The sequence below is a fragment of the Leguminivora glycinivorella genome, chromosome 16 (assembly GCF_023078275.1).
Source record: "Leguminivora glycinivorella isolate SPB_JAAS2020 chromosome 16, LegGlyc_1.1, whole genome shotgun sequence".
Lineage (NCBI taxonomy): Eukaryota > Metazoa > Arthropoda > Insecta > Lepidoptera > Tortricidae > Leguminivora > Leguminivora glycinivorella.
The window spans coordinates 8,574,073-8,592,329 of record NC_062986.1 but is presented as its reverse complement, the minus strand read 5'-3'; the positions used below and the strand labels follow the sequence as shown (position 1 = coordinate 8,592,329).

Genomic DNA, 18,257 nt, shown 5'->3' with positions numbered 1-18,257 from the left:
AACGCTTCGGCCAGGTTGCACTGGCCGTGGTCGCGGAAGACTGACGTCCCAGCAAAATGTCACCGGAGATGTAAACAACACAAAACTACCCGATATTAATTTATATAAATGTTCGGGGTAGACAAATAAATATAATCTACCCGCTTTTAGTTAATGTTTATTTCCCACCATGTTTATTTTAAAGGTAAAAATAATGTTAATTAATCGCGTTCGACCTGTATGTGACTTTAAATATATGTTTAATGATTTCTTATCAAGTGCTAAAATATAAAGTTTCATGGTTTTATCTTTTAAAATTAAGAAATCCCATACAAACTTTCAACCTCTTTTTCAACCCTTTCATCCCTTTTTTTCGAAATAAAAAGTAGCCTATGTTCTGTCTCAGGGTCTAAAGATTGTCTGTTCCAAATTTCATCAAATCAAATTTCTTTCGCATTTATAATATTAGTATATAGTATATTAGTATATAGTATATTAGTATATTTAAGTATTTATAATATTAGTATGGACTAAAAATGTGCTTTGTGTTTAAAAATATAATTTTATTTTCTTACCAGCGTTTCAACTGGGCCATGGGTAATATGTATTTTTTGCTTCATGATTGGTTTCTCTGTAACCAGGCACTAAATAGTAGGTAATTGCACGGAGTTGCTTAACCGTTGCCCAACCCAACGGTAAACCGTTACAAAATGTCGTTTGCTGCAACCCAAAAAAAGGCCACAAAACGAAAGTATTTTGACTGCAATTATTAGAATATTTTTGTAGACAGAGTTAAATATGTATGTAAGTATATCAAGCCTCAATACTTTCGATCCTGATAAGAGAAAAAAAAACAGAGCGATTTGGATACCTTCATGAGAATGAAACAATCTTGGGACACTTGTTTTCTCTTATTAGTCTATTTTTTTAATTTAAACTAAAAAAATATTATTCAATATTACTATTAAACAATACAAGAAAAACATATACATAGGTATTACAAATTACTCAAAAAATTGATAATAAAAAATATTACTCGAAATATGTACATACAAAATAGATTTCCCAGTGCAAAAATGCCCATGACACTATGAACTAGATGCATTTCCATGTTTTTTTTAACATCCTTTATTGAGGGATATTATTCCACATTTGGTTATGAATGATATTGGAAACAGTCCACAAAAGTGACGGTTTTTTGTGTTGGTGGTTTGGTGGCCCTATTTAGAGTAAGACCAACGCAAGCGAAGTTCACAATAAGGCAGACGTGTTAAGTTAATTTAATAAGCAGACATCGGATTCCGTGGGGCGAAACTTCTTGACAGCTAGGGACTTCATATATCGATAAACTCATTTATCGATACTAGTTCTATATACTAGTGACCGCCCCCAACATTGTGTGTGTTTTTTGTAACTATTGTTCTGAAGACCAGTATGAAATTCATACATAGCGTCTAAAATAAATAGCGTCGAATTAATTGTGACGGGTAAACTTTTAAAAAACGTTTTCAAAAAAGAAGAAGAAAATTGAGTTCTTATTTTATTATATAACATACGGTCCGGTGCGGTGGAAAGCGGTTACCGTAACCTATGGACGCCTGCAACTCAAACAGTGTCACATGCGCATACTCTTTTAATAAAAAAATATTTTCTAAGCAAACCTTTGTGTGATCACTAGTATTTAGAACTAGTATCGATAAATGAGTTTATCGATATAGGAAGTCCCTAGCTGTCAAGTAGTTTCGCCCCACTAGACCAGGAAAAATAGCTTGACCTGGACATAATTCGATAACCGTAATTTTCTTTTTCTGTCGTATAAAGTATCATTAGTGATAGTTAAAATACAAATTATTAATCAAATTAGGGTTCTGATTCAATTTAAAAAAAAATAAAAACGAACTTTGAATATTTTTTGATTTTATAACTAAAGTATTAAATGTAATCCGGAAAAAGTGCTTGTATTATGTTGTGACACCTGCATTTCATATAAAAACATCTAATTTTTATAAATAATTCATACAGAACTATCATTTATAAAGAAGGTTTAGTAAGTTACACATTTTCAGGCGTATTTCACTAGAAAATATTGTTAACCATAATCCTGCAATTTATTATGAATATAATATTACGTGTGTTGATAAATTATTAAAACTTATACCAATACTTTTGGCGCTTGTTCAAAATCTTAAATATTGATAATTTTAGGAAAGGAAAAATACCTAACTAAATTGAAAGATGGTAAATTTTGCCGTTAATATATTCTTAGTACTATACGAAATCAATTAAACAACAAATATGTAAGATTCATTACTTAATTGATATTTTTCTTACTTGCGCTTTAATATGAACGTTATTACCTGCAGAATAAGGTCGTGCACAGAGTAGGTATAGCTAGTATAGTAGTAGCGGGAACGGGCGGCGAGTCGTCAACACGTGTTTCATATCAAGGGCGCCGCGTTTTCAAAACGCTTCGATAACAAATATTTCACCGTCCAGTATAAGAGAGCTCCCTTATTACAAGTGACAAAAGTCATACAAATCAATTAGTCCGATAGGTCACGTTAAACTGGTCAAGTCGTTAGCTCAATAATAGTACCTATCGAGCTTGACGAGATGCTTGGATCACAACAACGTAATATGTATGAAAGCTTGCGGCGCTTAAGACTGTATTCTTTCGAGTCGTGTGTAACGTATTTTGGCGAGGCAAATTTGAAGCACAGTGCGTGTCTGTCTCACTCACTCTTACGGTAAACCTAATGAACTGTTTCACTTTCAGAGGATTTTTGAAGTAATTTGGGTAATATGACATTGTCGCGGTGAGGTCTTTCCGGTACAAATTTATCGGTGGATCTTTTCGGATTTGTGGATGATGAGCCGATGCGATGTCGCTTCATTTTGAAGTGTCGACTCTCGCGAGGGAGTTCTTAGAGGACCGCGAGGAGCGCGTGTGACTGTTGAGTTTTTGAATGATTTGAAGTTTGTGAATGATTTTATTTTGTGTGTATTTGTGTGGGCATGAGGTGTTTGTGTTGCGAGAGTCAAATCAATAATATGAGTGGTACAAATTTTATTAGGGGGCCTCATGTGTGAGAAACTCAACACTCGAATGCTGCGTAACAATGCGAGCCGAAATCGCCTAATCGGAAGTGTCCGACTTGGTATCGACTAATCTATACACGTTGTAACATGAGAAACCAGAAATCAAAACCTGGTTTCTGGTATCTAGTACCCGGTAACCGGTAACCGGTAAGCGGTAACCGGTAACCGGTATCCGGTATCCTGTATCCTGTATCCGGTATCCGGTAACCGGTATCCGGTATCCGGTATCCGGTAACCGGTAACCGGTAACCGGTATCCGGTAACCGGTAACCGGTATCCGGTAACCGGTAACCGGTATCCGGTAACCGGTAACCGGTATCCGGTAACCGGTATCCGGTAACCGGTATCCGGTAACCGGTATCCGGTAACCGGTAACCGGTGACGGGTCTCCGGTATTCGGTGACCGGTAACCGGTAACCAGTAACCAATGACCGTTAACCGGTATCCGGTAAACGGTGACCGGTAACCGGTAGACGGTAACCGGTATCCGGTAAACGGTAGACAGTAACCGGTGACCAGCATCCGATATACGGTATCCGATATCCGGTTTCCCGTGTTCGGTTTCCCGTTTCTGGTTTGGTTTTGGTTTTAGTTTTAGTTCTGTTAGTTTAAACAAAAACAAAACTGAAAACGAAAACGGAAACCGAAACGGGAATGGAAACGAAAACCGAAATCGAAACCGAAACCGACACCGAAAACACCAAAACCGACACCGAAACCAAGACCAAAACCGAAACCGAAAAAAATATTTAAGTTCCTAGAAGTAAAGAGTGACAGAGATAGCACTATAATCATTTAAGTTCCTGGTAGTAAAGAGTGACAGAGATAGCACTCATGTTAGTCAAACTCGTGGTATGTGCACTTCCCGTACACAGTAAAGAGTGACAGAGATAGCACTATAATCATTTAAGTTCCTGGTAGTAAAGAGTGACAGAGATAGCACTGTAATAATAAAATTTATGTTCCTGGTAGTAAAGAGTGACAGAGATAGCACTATCATAATTAAAGTTCCTGGTAGTAAAGAGTGATAGAGATAGCACTCATGTTAGTCAAACTCGTGGTATGTGCACTTCCCGCACACAGTAAAGAGTGACAGAGATAGCACTATAATAATTTAAGGTCCTGGTAGTAAAGAGTGACAGAGATAGCACTATAACAATTTAAGTTCCTGATAGTAAAGAGTGACAGAGAATAGAGATAGCACTATAATAATTTAAGTTCCTGGTAGTAAAGAGTGACAGAGATAGCATTTTTGTTATTTAAATTTCTGTTAGTAAAGAGTGACAGAGATAGCACTATTGTTATTTAAATTTCTGTTAGTAAAGACGTAAAGAGTGACAGAGATATCACTCACGTTGGTCAAAGACGTGGTTTATGGACTACTATTTGGACCCCCCAATATCACGCTTTTTTAATCCTTTAACATGGATTGTCACATTTAGTATGACGTAATATATGAATGACGCCTAAAGATTGAGAGAGACAGCAATATTGTTCTTCAAATTCGTGGTAGTGAGAACAGGGTGCGTAGCCGAATGGCACAAACGCTCACGAAACGAAACGCTAGTAGATATCTATCTCTATCGCTCTTGCGTATTGGCGCGACAGAGCCAGACTGCGTTTCGTTTTCGTTTCGCGTCGGAGAAATGGCATTCGGCTACGGGGCCTGAACAGAGACAGCACTATGTATCGCGCGGCCGCCGACTACGCAAGTCGCCGCGTAATTATAATAACCGTTCGGCTCCTTTTTAGATCGTGTACAGTCAACAACACAGCTGGCAAGACAAAGTGCCAAAAATATGTATAGAGTATTTTATTTCCTGTACAAGTGTTGGTACTTGGTACATTAAGGTATGTGTATACCTACATATATTTGGCACTTTATCTGTATTCACAGCTGAGTTGCTGACTGTACCAATAACGATCAACTATGAACTTTTGTGGTTTGTTTTAAATAGTTCTATGCAGATATAGATTAGAATACCTATTCTATCGGTACTTTTTGTATAGGTTATTATAATAACTGGACAAAATAATTATAATCAGTGCCGGCGCACTCCGCGATCACGATTCTTTCGCCGAGCTACAAGGCCTTGATATATAGGATGTATTATTTTATCAGCAACAAAAATATGTGATGATATTGAATTAACACTTTCGAAACCGGGCTCTACGCGGCGCTACGACATTTTCGCTACATACGGGAAAACCCATGTAATCGGCTACGCTTCTACGAGCGGTGTGCCCGACAGTCGGGTTCTTGGTAGCGAAAGTGTTAAGGCAAAACAAGACATATAAACGCTCTCCATTATTTCCTCCTGGTTTATGAAGCTAGAACAATGATTTTTAACACATACGAAATTCGTACACTGAAATAAAGTGATGATACTATAAATATACTCGACATTCAAAGTCGATAATCTAGTGACGTGAGAAGTTATTGATATAACAGAATTTTGCACAAAATTTTGCAGAATTTTGCCCTTTGATGTTGAAAATGCCGCCACTCTATAAAACAAACAGACCGCACACGAGCAGCCGACATTAAATTCTATTGCACGGCGCGAAGGTCGAAAGCCGCGCCCGCACCTGGGCGTAGGTAGCGAGATCGGGTCGGGTGCACGTGCGCTTACCTTTGAAATCGCCGACACACAGGTGTCGCCGTTCGCCCTCTCTTTTCATTTATGTTTCTGTTTCAATCGGTTAGCCGTTTGCCGGCCGGCAATAAAGGTTGTTTTTTTAACCGACTTCAAAAAAAGTAGGAGGTTCTCAATTCGACTGAATGTTTTTTAGGGTTCCGTAGTCAACTAGGAATCCTTATAGTTTCCCCCTGTCTGTCTGTCTGTCCGTCCGTCCGCGGATAATCTCAGTAACCGTAAGCACTAGAAAGCTGAAATTTGGTACCAATGTATCAATCACGCCAACAAAGTGCAAAAATAAAAAATGGAAAAAAATGTTTTATTAGGGTACCCCCTACATGTAAAGTGGGGGCTGATTTTTTTTTCATTCCAACCCCAACGTATGATATATTGTTGGATAGGTATTTAAAAATGAATAAGGGTTTACTAAGATCGTTTTTTGATAATATTAATATTTTCGGAAATAATCGCTCCTAAAGAAAAAAAAAAAGTGCGTCCCCACCCCTCTAACTTTTGAACCATATGTTTAAAAAATATGAAAAAAATCACAAAAGTAGAACTTTATAAAGACTTTCTAGGAAAATTGTTTTGAACTTGATAGGTTCAGTAGTTTTTGAGAAAAATACTGAAAACTACGGAACCCTACACTGAGCGTGGCCCGACACGCTCTTGGCCGGTTTTTGATCATATTAATATTTTCGGAAATAATCGCTCCTAAAGGAAAAAAAGTGCGTCCCCCCTCCCCCCCTCTATATTTTGAACCTTATGTTTAAAAAAATATGAAAAAAGATCAAAAAAGTAGAACTTTATAAAGACTTTCTAGGAAAATTGTTTTGAGAAAAATACGATAAACTACGGAACCCTACACTGAGCGTGGACCGACACGCTCTTGGTCGGTTTTTTTGTTACTCGATATCTCCGAGAATCGTGGACCGATTTTCAAATTATTTTTTTAATCGAACGGGTATAACCCCGAGATGGTCCTATTGGCACCAAGTCCCAGGCGGCGCGGCGCGCGCCACGCCGCCTGGGGCGCGTCTTACGTCCTTCCTATACAAAATGTACTGAGGAGACGATTTTTGAATTACACTCAGGTGGCGTGGCGCGGACGTCCGTCCGCGCCCCGAGACACGCGACGCTCTGGTGTGGCCGGTACCTTACGTCCCTAACCTATTAACCGATCCGCCGCGGTGACGCGGCCGGTGCGCGGCGCGCTCTCCCAGGCCCGCGCCCCGCGCGCTCCCCCGCCCCGCGACAGCCGCTCTACGACAACTTTGCACCCTTTTAAATTACTGACATTTACAGTTTCTTAAGCGCGACCTTCACAGTATTAATTTTGATAAAATCATGATTATAGTACACAAAAACCTGGTCTTAAGCAAAAAAATCTCAGTTACAATTTATACCTACTGAGAAATTCATGTTTATTTAAGCGTTAAAAATATATGTTTAAGATCGGTGTTAAATGTCTATATATACTTAACTAGTTTTTTAAAGGTGCGCGGGGCCCGAGGGCCCCGCGGTGTTCTTTGTTTGTTTTGCTTTTGTGCTTTGCTTATGCTTTTTGTTTTTTTGCTTTGCTTTATTGTTTTTTGCTTTGCTTTATGTTTTTTTGCTTTGCTTGTTTGATTTAATGCTTTGCTTGTTTGCTTTTTTGCTTTAGCCTTTGCGTGCTTGGGAGCACTCTCTGCCCGCAGCTCGGCCTGCGGCCTCGCGTGCTTGGGAGCCTGTCAGGCACGCTCCGGGCCTTCGGCCCTCCGCGTAGTTACTGTGGGCGTTGTAGGGAAGTTGGAGCTTAAACACGACCCAATAGTAAAAGTGTCTTGAGAAGCTCACGACGGGCCTGCGGCCTGCGGCCTCCGGCCCGTCGTTTCGCTTCTCTAAGACACTTTTACTATTGGGTCGTGTTTAAGCTCCAACTTCCCGGTCCGCCGGCGCGCCGATCAGGGACGCTCCGGGCCTTCGGCCCTACGCGGAGCTCGGCCTTCGGCCTTCGCTGGGTTTTGTTTCGAAGCTCCGCGTCGGGCCTTCGGCCCGCCGCGTCGCTTTTTAGACACTTTGATTATCGTTCTGCTTGGGAGCACAGTCTGTACGCAGCTCGGCCTGCGGCCTTCGCGTGCTTGGGAACACTCTGCCCGCAGCTCGGCCTGCGGCCTTCGCGTGCTTGGAAGCCTCTCAGGCACGCTCCGGGCCTTCGGCCCTCCGCGTAGTTACTGTGAGAGTTGTAGGCCTACGGCCTGCGGCCTCCGGCCCGTCCTTTCGCTTCTCTAAGACACTTTTAGTATTGGGTCGTGTTTAAGCTCCAACTTCCCGGTCCGCCGGCGAGCCGATCAGGGACGCTCCGGGCCTTCGGCCCTACGCGGAGCTCGGCCTTCGGCCTTCGCTGGGTATCGAAGCTCCGCGTCGGGCCTTCGGCCCGCCGCTTCGCTTGTTAAGATACTTTTTGTTATTGTTTTGCTTGGGAGCACAGTCTGTACGCAGCTCGGCCTGCGGCCTTCGCGTGCTTGGGAGCACTCTGCCCGCAGCTCGGCCTGCGGCCTTCGCGTGCTTGGGAGCCTCTCAGACACGCTCCGGGCCTTCGGCCCTCCGCGTAGTTACTGTGGGGGTTGTAGGGAAGTTGGAGCTTAAACACGACCCAATAGTAAAAGGTCTTGAGAAGCTCACGACGGGCCTACGGCCTGCGGCCTCCGGCCCGTCGTTTCGCTTCTCTAAGACACTTTTACTATTGGGTCGTGTTTAAGCTCCAACTTCCCGGTCCGCCGGCGAGCCGGTCAGGGACGCTCCGGGCCTTCGGCCCTACGCGGAGCTCGGCCTTCGGCCTTCGCTGGGTTTCGAAGCTCCGCGTCGGGCCTTTGGCCCGCCGCTTCGCTTATTTAGATACTTTTTGTTATTGTTTTCTTGGGAGCACAGTCTGCACGCAGCTCGGCCTGCGGCCTTCGCGTGCTTGGGAGCACTCTGCCCGCAGCTCGGCCTGCGGCCTTCGCGTACTTGGGAGCCTGTCAGACACGCTCCGGGCCTTCGGCCCTCCGCGTAGTTACTGTGGGGATTGTAAGATTTGTAGGGAAGTTGGGCCTCCGGCCTGCGGCCTCCGGCCCGCCGCGTCGCTTTTTAGACACCTTTACTTATATTTTCTTGCTTGGGAGCACTGTCTGTACGCAGCTCGGAACTTGGACCGGAGCAATGACCGTCGGGCTGTAGAACGCTCCCTCAGGCTGGTAGGGAAATTTGACTTTGTCCCCTCTCGCCGCCGTTTTTGACTTTTCCAAAATTTTTTTTTTCTTATTTCTATTTTTGGCCCCCGTTCTTACCAAGTCCCAAATTTGAACGCGTTCGGACCGAAAATATAAAAAAAAAAAATTCAAAGTCGGCCATTTTGAAAATTTGTAAATGCCATTCGATGGACCTCAGATAACTGTACAACATTAGTTCAAGCACATTTAACCTTTTTTCTACCGTTACGGAGCTATGGGGATTTAAAAAAAAAACCTCTATACAAACTGGTAGGGAAATTTGACTTTGTCCCCTCTCGCCACCGTTTTTGACTTTTCCAAATTTTTTTTTTCTCATTTCTATTTTTGGCCCCCGTTCTTACCACGTGCCAAATTTGAACGCGCTCGGACCGAAAATAAAAAAAAAAAATTTCAAAGTCGGCCATTTTGAAATTTTGTAAATGCCATTCGGTGGACCTCAGATAACTGTACAACATTAGTTCAAGCACTTTTAAGCTTTTCCCTACCGTTACGGAGCTATGGGGATTAAAAAAAAAGACCTCCATACAAATTTCAATTGGCCTTCAAAGGGCGCCATTTTGAATTTTTCAAAATTTTCTTTTTGTATACTAATATAAGGGTGGCTGTCCACCCGTGTGCAAAATTTCAGCGCGCTCGGACCATTTTGAAATTTTTCAAAAAAAAAAGTCGGCCATTTTGATTTTTTTTGAATGCCATTCGATGGGCCTCGGGTGACTGTATAACATTTGTTTGAGCACTTTTCACTTCTTTGTACCGTTACGGAGCTATGGTAATTAAAAGAAAAACCTCCATTCAAATTTCAATTGGCCCTCAAAGGCCGCCATTTTGAATTTTTCAAAATTTTCTTTTTGAATATAAATCTTGGGGCGACCGTCCACCCGTGTGCCAAATCTCAGCGCGCTAGGCCCATTTTGAAATTTTTCAAAAAAAAAAGTCGGCCATTTTGAATTTTTTTTAATGCAACTTTTTTCTACTCCGAGACCTGTATGACATTTGGTCGAGCACTCCTCGGCTATCTCTTACGGTTTAAAAGTTGCCATACAAAATAAAAGTGGCCAGTTTTCCCACATTTATAGCATTTTTCAATTTTTTTTTATTTCATTCGAATCAAGGCCGCTTGGAGATTCTATGACCAAAATTTGAGCTCTCTACGACAAACTTGAAAAATCGTCAAAAAAAAAAGTCGGCCATTTTGAAAAAAAAATGGCGGCGTCAAAAACTGCCCAGGGTCCTCTATGACATTTGGTCGAACACTCCCCGGCTAAGTCCAGCCGTTTGGCCAGGCCGTCCAACATTTTTTTACCCGGAACCGGTAGACCGACGGTCTTTTCTATCCGGGGTCGCAGGACCAAACTCTATACGACCACACCAAACACTGCCACCTGCGAAAACTCCTTCTGCCCATTTTTTGAAAAATGTCAGTCGGGTTGTAGCTTTATATTATATAGATACAATGCAAATTGATATATATATCATGGTCACCATTTTTACCTACCTAGATATTCACATTAAATGAAAACGGTAAAAAAAAGTACACAATCAGATTTATTTTCTGTGTAATATCGCTAATAACTGATCGCATCTGAGTGCACCACAAAGTTAATCTAACAAAGTTTTCGGTTAACTATTTTGCTGTTAGCGAAAAGTGGGATAATGTACTTTATCTCATGATTTTTATAAGATATGAATACGATCGTCTTTTTTTTTATCTATGTACATAATTACTATTTGATGCTTAATAATAATACCCAATAAAATATCAAAAAGGACGAGTTATTGAATTATGTCCAGGGTACCTTACTTTTACTCCACTACACGGAAACCGATGTCTGTTAATAAGTTTATAAGAGTTTGACATTTAAAGTAACACTTGCGCAATCTGTGGTATCAAATCATTGATAACTTATGTTGGTCTGGCTCCAGTACCGTGTGGTACTGGTATGTGAAAAAGGAAATGAAAAAATATATTAGCCCCTCAGTTATTGCAGTCCAGCTTTCTTTACAAAATATTTAAATCTGTCATTTGCGAACCATAATAAATTATATATAGGCATTTCATCAAAGGCAATCAGCTTCATAAATAAACTTAACTTTTTGCTTATTCAATTTAGTCTGCATCTTTAGGTATTAAAAATTGGAAACAAACCACCAAAAGTAAGTACCTAACGTATTTTATTGGTCAAAGATTCTACATGTGAATTAATGGTTTACTGGTAAAGCTTTCAATTACCCGAAAATGTAGAAAAAATACACGGTTATTTAACTACCTGAAGGTGCAGACTACAGTGTACTCTAAAGTTTTATTTTATTCGTAATAGAAATAAACACGCTGCCATGCCGTGCTGTGCAAAAATAGCCACTTCTTAAGCCTTTCAAGGTTAAGTTCGAAGCGTTATCTCTAAACATAGACATTAGTACGACAAAAGGCAATATACAAATGCATCGCTTCTTAAAAATAACAAATATGCCCGAGGCTGAAAAAATGCAGCAATGTAAAACGATATCTATGGTATTGTATAGTGTCTTATCTTATTGTTGGCGCACAGTTTACATAATAGGTACTTAGGTAGTCGGGGGCAATTAAATTTAATTGTTTGCAATCATGTTCACTGCATGGGACAAGTTATGAAGTTACTGATATAATAGGTAGTAGGTAGTACCTGAGGTTTCCATAGCCTGATAATGATATTAATGATACAATATATTTTTATGTTTTATATCTGTTAAGAAAGAGCTACGTATTTCTAGGTTTTAGAAGCGCAAAATTATCCTGTTTCTTCTTATACTATTACCTACGAGGGCTGATTGAAAAGTTCGCGGCTTAAATATGAAATCAAAACCAAAGTTTTTTTATAATATTTTTATTTCTCTACGTAGTCCCCGTTAAGGTCTTTGCACTTATTCCATCTGGATTCCAAAGCCATTATACCACTTTTAAAAAAAATTTCCTCCAGGCCTTCAAAATAAGTATCCACTTCAGCTTGGACCTCGTCGTTGGTCAAAAATTTCTTACCACCCATGTGTTTTTTTAAGTTTGGAAATAAATGGAAGTCCGATGGTGCCAAATCGGGTGAATAAGGCAGATGCGGCAATAATTCAAACCCGCAATTATGAATTTCTGCCATTGACTTTAGTGACGTATGCACGCGTGCATTGTCCTGGTGGAAAAGAACTTTCTTTGTCAGCACTCCAGGTCTTTTTACTTTCAAAGTCGACGTAAAAGTCGACGTAATCGACGTAAAAGTTCGCAATAATAGTCCGAGTTTATAGTCGTACCTTTTTGGAGATAGTCAACCATTATTACACCCTTTGCGTCCCAGAACACTGATGCCATAACTTTATTTGCCGACAAAATGGCCTTTGCCTTTTTGGGTGGCGGAGATCCAGCACGAACCCACTGTTTTGATTGCTGTTTAGTCTCGGGCGTATAGTGGTAGACCCATGTCTCATCCATAGTAACATATCTGTCCAAAAAGTCTTGAGGGTCAGCTTCATACAGGTCTAGACAGTCGCGTGAAATTGTTAGACGAGTGATTTTTTGTTCCACTGAAAGGAGCTTTGGAACCCATCTCGCCGACACCTTGGAAAACCCTAATTCGTTAACTATAATGTTTTGAGTTTTTTCATAGGAGATGCCTGCGATGTCGGCTATTTCTCTCACTTTTAACCGTCGGTCTTGGATTATCATTTTGCATACAGTTGCCACATTATTTGGATTGGTCGCAGTAGTTGGCCTCCCGGAGCGAGGGTCATCTGCGATACTGACTCGTCCCCGCTTAAATTCAGCTGCCCACTTTTTTACCATCGTATATGATGGACCGGATTGCCCTAATGTACACTGCATATCTTCATAAATTTGTTTCGCAGTCAATCCTTTTTTATGAAGATATTTAATTACATCACGTTGCTCCAAATTGTCCATTGTGAAAAAACTGCTTACACGTATTTTTAAATGAGAGGAAAAACTTATTTTAAAATATTGCATTTAATTAAAATTTCGCGGGATGACAACTAAATAATGACAGTTCAAAATGACGGCAGAAAAAAGAAACTAAGTTTTTTTTTAATGGTCAGGCCGCGAACTTTCCAATCAGCCCTCGTATTTAAGATATTAAATTAACACATGACACACTTTTAACAAATTATGTGCATAAATGTTATGATTAAAGGTCCTCTCACAGTAAATAATCCATTTATTATGTATGGAAAACAAAAAAAAATTTAATTTAACAAAAAGCGATATACAGGGTGGTTCCTGATGATGAACCTAACTGCGTGTCGAATTTAACGGAAAACAAAAAAAAACACGGTGCATACATTATATTGTAAAATACATAGCCTAAGAATGAAATAAATACAGAGAACAATAAAGTGTAAGCAAATTAGCCAAGAGACATCAAAATATTTGGCTTTAAAATCTCAGCTTGAAAATTGATAAAAGTAACCATTCCATAAAGCACTTTTTTGTATATTTGTATTATTGGTATAATCCAACCATTACCAAATCCTTATACACCGTGTTTCACTTAACACTAAAAACCTGAAAACCGTTTGTTCAAAATCGAGAGTAGAATCGATTGAGCTATATCTTGATGGGGGTAATATTTTTATTTAAATTAGTATTATTAGTTATTTTTTATGTTGCCTATTCTATTGTATTCGTAATACAACATTGTGTATATCGCATTGCTAGAGGTTGTTTACCTTTTTCAGTATTTGGGGGTATTAATATTGGCTGGTTACTTGGGCGATTATTTCTTCCGCTACGAGTTTGACGTTGTTTGTCAGTTTAATCTTAATGTTTATCTTAAGTCATAACAAATTGAACTCGTACCTGATTACAACCTTGTCATTTTGAATATTGGGTATTTGAAGTTTACTGTGACAAAGCTTTAAAGTGTTTTACAGTGACATCTTAGCTGTCTATTGGTAAACCTTATGTCGTTGCAGTAACGTACACAAATAAATAGTTTAATGGTTTATGATGGTAGTTAGCAATTATTTTATTGAGTGTAGAGCTAAAAGTCAAGTAGAGCTGTACAGAAAATTTAAAAATCTATTTTAAAAAAAGTAACCATCAGATTAGAAGATGAATACTCTAGATGAGTTTAAAAAAATAAAAATCAGTTGGGGTGTCTGAGGTTTTGAGTGATACCGGAAACACGTTGTAGATAGCGGAATCGGCCCACGTTTATTAATCGCGAACCACTGGCTTAGAAAATAGATTCTCCACCCATGGAAAGGATAGATATCAGATATAACGCGACACCTACGTATTGAAAAAAGGACAAAACTTGTGAAACGTTCGTCAGTAGTCCGCACACAGTTATTCAGGATTTTCGGATGGTTATACAGAAACTATGTGTTTGATATTCCACCATCAATGGTGTTAGGCTAGGAGAATATGGCCATCCCATTAGAAACAAACTATGTATCTGCCTATCCCAAGCCTAAGCCTATTCGATAATCTACAATAACTGTTATTCATATTCATTTATTTCGTAAATGCCCAGATATATTACACGTCAACAATTACAGTTCATATATACAAATTAAAAATTTAGAATAATGATTAAATTTTTTTTTTAATTTTTAAAGTTGAGGTTAGAAGCACAGAATATAATTTTAATAGTAAGCTTATGTAAGCTCACATACTACCTAGGTACATTAGTGCCTACTGTATAGCGCACACTTCTGTACAGTCAAGTGCAAAAATACGTATCGATTTTATCCGCTCAAAAATATGTACCGAGACCTTATTCCGCCGACATAAAGTGCTATGGGACATATTTTTGATAAGTTGTACGCACCCATATTTTTACACTTGACTGTACCTATCCAGTAGGGATAGGCTACGTAGGTATGTAGTTATGTACTTAGTTTGAGAGAATAGTAGGACGGTTACCTAGATTATGGTTCACATATACATACCTATAAAGTTTACTTAAAATCTCAGAACAGTACATATTTATTTCTGCACTAACATGTACCTCTATACAGTCAGGTTTAAGTTTGTGACCTACTTTCATTTCAAGAAGGGTATTGCTAAGCAACCTATGAGTAAGTGTGCGTAGCGCAATAGACGCTCTTACAGGAGTGCGGGTCGAAGTATCTTAGGATGGGAATGGATAGGAAATTTCATAGACTTCTGCTGCGTGTGGTTGATATGTCTGTTGATGCAACTGACCCTTAGTGAATTCTGTCAACTCAATACTTGCATTAATTCCCGAATTCCGGAATTTAAAGTAGACTTGCTATTAAAGAAGGCTAAACAGCATTCTTTGATGAAAGTGGAAATTCACGAAGTATAATTTGGAAACCTACCCATTTCCAATGCATTTTTTGTAGGAGGGGAAAAAATGCTATAACTCATACCAATCGGGTACTCCCATTTCCAATGCCCCCATTACCTGAGTTAACGGTTTTTACAAGCTTTTATTAACTTTGTATAGTTAATCAAAGAGGTCCCTATAAACGATATTTTTATTCAATTCTAACAAAATTTATTTTAAAAATGTAAAAAAATTGTGAAATAGAATTATCAGTTAGCACCGTCAATATTAACAAAGCGTTAACTTCTTAGGTAGTGTAAATATTTAAGTGCCGAGAAATGGCAGATATACTTATCAATATTTGACCGATGATACGTCTCGCGCTCACGTAATAATACTTATGTGACTTAGTATATTTTTGCTTTTTATTTTGAAATTGGACGGGTATTATTGTAAGCTGTTTGAGGGTCAAAGCTCGGTACCGGATAGCAGCATTGTCCATTTCCATTACAGAGAAATATCTGAACTGAATTAACCAAATGGATTAAACGAGATGATTGATAAGTGCTTAGACATGACAGGAGATCCGCCCTTATTATATGAGTTTGACATCATATTGAATAAATTCTCTGAACCGAGAGGCCGACCTGCAATCTTCATTTGAATCTGCGCGAGATGAACGCTGTAACCGCTGTCAAGGTCAGTTTGAAACAAAGTAATGATAATTGTATCATTTGTAATGATTTAATGATGTTTATCACTAGGTTTCGCGGAGCGGCGCGCGCGCCGGCCGCCATATTGGCCGCCATTGTTGTTGGTTTCCGGAAAAGCGCACGGTTTGGGGTCACTGAGTGTACATCAACTTGGATGCGTCTTGTTAGAAGCTCGCTGGATTTAAGCTAAGGTAAATCATCTGAGTATAGAAATAATTTTCAATAGTACCTATACTTGAGTTTTATTTCGCTGAGCTTTCCACCTCCTGTAGGCCTAGCACATGATGGCCGCGGGAGTATGTCGCCGCGAGATAGATGCCATGTCTTCTTCTAACTGTATTAATGACATAAGGACGGGTAGTCTATCTCGCGGCGACATACTCCCGCGGCCATCATGTGCTAGGCCTACTGAGAGACTATATCCAGTTCCAATTATTGCACAACATTTTATTGCCTAATGTGTCATAATTTATTATTGTGACATAGTGTCTTCGTTATTATGTAATAGGATCGATCATCATCATATAATTCGATTTTGATACAAGGGAGGACAAAAAACATAACAATTTGCTCTTAAGCAAACCAAACCTAATTATCACTACTACTACTAGCCTCAGCATGTCTCTGAAGAGAAATTTTTGTCTTGTTTTTTGATATTTAATAAAGTCATCAGATTGAGATTCATTCATTAATTTTTATGTATTATTATCGTCTATTTCGTACTTAGCTAGCCAGCTTTTTCGTACTTTACCTACGTTGTTGATCACTGACAAATGTCATTATTATGCTTATTCTGCTCTGCAGCAAAAACTTAACACAGTTAAATTGGCCAACAAATGGTTTGTTCTGTATATTGAAAAGGGGAGTAGGCTTGTTACGTAGATTTATGGTCACTGATTTCTTTTCAACCGCATTTTCCCAAACATAACGGCATTGTCGAAAAAGAATACCTAACAGTTATAGTTCAATACGTATTAGTTTTAATGAGCACAGTGAATTCTGGCCAACAATGACAAAGGTATTTTAATATGATCCCAGTCTATACTATCATTCAATGGAAAAGAGTGATACATAGATATGGGGCTTGTAAAGAGTTAGAGCGTTTTCGAATGTATGGGGCATGGCGCACGGCTCGTTCGGTTAGTGCGGGGTCATCATGGAAAATTAGCGATGCGTGGCGATGGTGTGATTCGCCCACATCAATGCTCTCCTATTGTCGTCCCCCACTAAATGTGATTTAACTGAATTATTGTGTAAAAAAGTCCACAATTTGTTTTTGACTGTCCTGTGGAGTGGCCGCGCGGCTCCTGTGGAAGTTGTGGAAGTGTGTGTTGGACTGTGCCTAATACCGAACTGAACTGTGCTACGCTACGCGATACGTAGACTCGTTACGGGAAAGCTCCAAGTAAGTGCTTCTTCGTAGCGCTTGAAGAAAAGTCTGAAGCTACGAGAGCTGTTTGCGCAAAGTGTTTAGTTCTCGTGTCGATGTGTGTTATATATTTTTAAATACCTACACTAATTTTAAGTCCGTGTTATGTTGTGCGCAAAGTTTTAAACTTATTAAATAATTTATTAATGTACACTTTTGACTGTACGTTTTTACAACACCACAAGAAAGCATAGTTATTTCATACAAATTGTAACTTGATGCTCAAAGTTGGCTTTTAGAATTCACGTATGATGACATGATTTCATTCAATTTGATTTAATGTTTTACCTACTGTTAATACTTTTATAGTGTTGGTGTGGTGAAAAAAAAATTGTGTTTCACTCGGTGGTAAACTTTGTTAACCTACGTGCCTTGAAACCCTCGAAACGCATAAGATTCCACATTCTGAACGACTCTGCTTGGGTATCAATTTTTTCGTGCGGTTGAACAAGAACTTTGTTCCCTTCTAAAACAAATACCTATTCTGTAGTACTGTAGACCTCGCGCTAAAAAGTTACCTACCGCGCGACGGTCTTAAGCGCCATAGACTATAATGGCACTTAAGTAAGCAGTTAGCAGTTACTTATGCCAAATTCTGCTATGGAAAAATAAAAAAAATGTCACGAGAATTGAAAGACCTGTAAGGGAGAACATTCGGTTATACTAAATCAAATAGTGCTAGTTAAATCATAGACACTCGATAACGCCATTAATTCAAATTAAACAAAACATGAAAACTAGGGAGATTGAATGTTTTAATCAAAGCTGCAAGGACTTATTATTTAAATTGTCACTGCAAGTCGTAGACAAAAGTCACCTTCCGTCAGTTCCGCCACTCAAGGCACCTTTCGCGCGATCCTCCCCATTTTTTGTAC

At 39.4% G+C, this 18,257-nt stretch overlaps 1 protein-coding gene across 5 annotated transcripts in view; it reads left to right on the top strand.

Annotated features, from left to right (window-relative positions):
• LOC125235021 overlaps window positions 1-18,257 on the top strand; it is a 78,685-nt gene that overhangs the window by 22,149 nt on the left and 38,279 nt on the right. For 4 of the 5 annotated variants that reach the window (XM_048141474.1, XM_048141476.1, XM_048141475.1 and 1 more), the window contains exon 1: window positions 17,257-17,358. The exons of the other annotated variant lie outside the window; for it this stretch is intronic. The gene's annotated coding sequence lies outside the window, so the exon portion shown is untranslated. Of the gene's footprint in view, window positions 1-17,256; window positions 17,359-18,257 lie in introns of those variants that run through there. 5 annotated transcript variants of the gene reach the window in all.